Genomic DNA, 3,509 nt, shown 5'->3' with positions numbered 1-3,509 from the left:
ACAGACTGATTTGCATATAGCCAGGTTCTGAGCTGGGATGGGGCAGTGAGATAAATAACGGTGATGGATCAAGCCCTGATCTTTGGACTGGGTAAGAGTGGTCTGCTCAATTCAGACACTCTGTTCATCACCACCCCCTTTTGTAAATCGGTCTATGTTTCACAGCACTCAATGTTTTCCTCTTTCTTTATTATTATTTCTTACATGAACCACAGAAGCAAGGGGCAAGCAGAAGACTGGGACCGAGTCGGCGGGTGAACGCGAAGAACCACAGGCACAGAGCTCCTCTACTGAGGATCCTGCTGCTGTCCCTAGTAAGTCCAACAGTGTTTTCTTTTGGAACAATGATATTTCCCTAACTTTCTAACGGAGCTTTTTTTCCAACCGATTAATGACATTTCACCTAACTAAATTTTGACAAATGCTTGTTTTTGTTTTATGTTTTCTAAATTTTGGGTATTACTATCTGTCCCTGCCTTTCTGTTTCTTGAAAGAGCCTCTCTTATGACTCTCTGTGCTACTACTAGACTGTCTGTAGGTAAGCTTGCCCTGTTGCCCACTCTTTAGTTAAGGTATCAATCTTTTCAAAAAATCTGTGATCGAATAGCGGAAGGCACAGGGTCCACTCCTGTCTTATGCTTTTTCCTCTGTAATGTCTCTTCTTTGCCAATTGACACCAACCAAGTATGCATCCAGATGTTGGTCTACTATTTTGTAAGCGTTAGTAATGAATACCACTACTATTCTTGCGGGTATTCTTCTATGCAGTCACATACATAACTATGTATGCACCCCAAAATTGGATGTTGTTGTTGATAGGCAGGTTGGACCTTACTTACTTACAGTCTTACACCTCAGTCACAGAACTCAGAGGAACCCACAATTCAATGAACGACAACCTATATGGGCTCAGTCATTGGTCAATTATTCAATTACCCCTTTCCTGAACCCCAATATGAAGATGCCAAATGCTTTTATTACACAATCCATAACCTAAGTAACCCCCTTTTGCTCACTCTCTCGTGTAAGTCTACAAGACAACAGACACTGAAAATATACTTCCGAGTCAATGTGGTACTTCAAAACCTTTATTTTGTTAGAAGTAACTAAGTAAGTAACATCAATGTTTTTAAGTTGTTCTGTGAAATGCGTCAAGGGCAGGGCCACCAGAAAAAATCAAGAGTTAAAAAAGGCTGAATAAAAAGTAATCTGCATTTGTACAGCTACCAGTGCACGATAGGGAAATGTGGGAAATGTTGGAGACCCCTCACCATTGAACGTATACTGGTTGCATATGCCTCTTTTTGGTAAGCTCTGGAAATCTTTGCTTCGTAGAAGGAAATCTTCTCATCTGCCGAAAGATAATGACAAAAGTGGTGCACGTTAGACAGTATGAAAACATTACATACATTTATTCAACTTTTTAGCTGTCATGCTAAAAAAAAGGTGTAACCTGAGGCTGTAAGGAAACTCGATTCCACAATCCACATTCAAAAAGTAAATACGGGCCTTTCTATTTTCCAAACTCTTCAGGTGTATGCTTTGAACTATCATGTGGCCTCAAAGGCGTCTTCTCGTACTGCGCAACAAGCTGTGAGGTAGCATGCGCAAAACTGTAGACATGTCATTGATGTACAAACTGGTTAGGTTACATGGTTCAGTCTAACTTTCCAAGGACTAGACTAGAGTAGCAGTAAATGAGATGAGCTTGGGTACCATACCATACCAAATAAATGCTAATATGTGTAGTGTGTTACTTACTCTGCTGTACTAGGCAATGTGGACTACTACTGATTACGTTGTACTTAACTGTTTTGCAGAACTCCGTTCTTGGCGAACAAGTACAATGGGGGCTGTGCATCCATCTAAAAAGGTGTACTTAATTACTTATTTTTATTTTTGCAGAACCGGTACCATCCACCAGTGCCGACGGGGGCAGCGGCGCTGCAACGGCGGCAGCAGAGGCGATCCCGGAGGGGAATGGAGGACCACCAGAGGCACCTACAGCAGCACCGGCAGCAGCGGGGGAGGAGACAACAACGGTGGGCGATGGTAAGTTACATTCAATAGTGATCCGCATTACTTGGTGGGTGGGGAAAACTTCCTCACTGTACTCTGATATTTATAATGAACTTGAAGTTCTACTGGACAATATATGACGCCACCCTTGTCATTACCAAGCTTAGCAAAAGCATTACCACCGGCGAGAATTGATAAAATAAGTTATACAGGCCTCTTCTATGTGACTACAACTCAGCTGTGAAAGGTTGGTGGCAGACTAAAAAAGTCTTATCCACAACATTACATGACCGCGATGGACTAACATGAGATTGATTTTAAGTATGATGAAAGGAGCAAGGAAAAAGCTCCAATCATATAATATAGAAGGATACTTTGGAATCAGCAATGCAGGTGTTTGAGAGCAGTTGGATGCGTGGGTTGTTGTGGAAGCATAGAAAGGGGAAAACACAGCTGCCTGCGTGGGTGGGAGACACATCCAATATCGGTGGTTAGTGGATAGTGGATACTAGTGTTGGCAGCGGTGTTTTGGTTAAACCCAAAGGCAAGGGAAGGAGGGGACGACTGGATGCATTCCGGGTTGTTGCTGGTGAAACACAAACCACCTAACGTTTGTTGGCGATATAAAGAATGATAGTCTCTAGAGTAGACATTTACTAGTACTAGCTGGCCTCTGTTAATTAATGTTAGTTGGAGACTGTCACTTTTCCCGGAAGCACAGAGTATATGATATAAAAAAACGAGATATGAAAAAGACAGGTGTTCGTATGTGACCGTTGAAGTACACCCATGCTATGTTACTAGGGCAGGCATAATGCCGTGCCAAAAAGGCAGACAAATGAAGTATATAAGGCGTAGAATGTTCAAGATAGATAAAACAACATTTTAGGTACTCAACTTGCTTGCTATTGCTACTGTACTGTGCCGCCCACTATGTGTTGGATCCATTTTGTGTTCTTGATTTGCTGGGATTTTTGATTACAACAATTCTGTCTCTTTCTTTATAGTTACTCCTTCTAAACCAACGAGGAAGGAGCTGGCAGTCCGGGCCCGTCAGCGGAAACTGCAGGCCATCGTTGAGGCCTACCGCCGGCTGGTGGCTCAGGCCGAGGAGGAGGAGGAGGAGGCGGCAGCAGCAGCTGCTGCCTCTTCCAATGCCCCGGCCCCCAAGCCTGCAGGAGTACATCGGCGTGGTCAGGCAGCCGCCCGCCGCCAGATTTTCCCCGCATCGTCCACCCCCCCACAACAACAAGGCTGCCAATGTAGGTGCCGCCAGTTCCAGCGAAAAATTCTCCTCCGGGTAGCCAGGCTGGAGGCTCAAAGCAGTCAGACTAAAAGACAAATAGAGGAGCGTGTAAAGATCCTGGTGGATCAACACTTAAAAGCCCGCCGGCTATGAGATGGACCCTGTTTGCCCCTTTTTCAATCCTTTTGTTGGTGGGTGGGAATTGGGTGTTGGGTTTTTACTTTTTTTTTACATGACATTGAGC

General features: G+C 44.1%; 1 long non-coding RNA gene across 1 annotated transcript; it reads left to right on the top strand.

Annotated features, from left to right (window-relative positions):
- The first annotated feature begins 235 nt into the window (after positions 1-235).
- Positions 236-3,111, top strand: LOC147706031 (uncharacterized). Its single transcript, XR_015297346.1, has 3 exons — positions 236-314; positions 1,906-2,052; positions 3,027-3,111. It is a non-coding gene; the product is annotated as an uncharacterized LOC147706031 (long non-coding RNA).
- Positions 3,112-3,509: the final 398 nt, after the last annotated feature.

This window comes from Lissotriton vulgaris, chromosome 7 (genome assembly GCF_964263255.1).
Source record: "Lissotriton vulgaris chromosome 7, aLisVul1.2, whole genome shotgun sequence".
NCBI classification, from domain to species: Eukaryota; Metazoa; Chordata; class Amphibia; order Caudata; family Salamandridae; genus Lissotriton; species Lissotriton vulgaris.
This window is presented reverse-complemented; position numbering and strand designations above follow the sequence as displayed.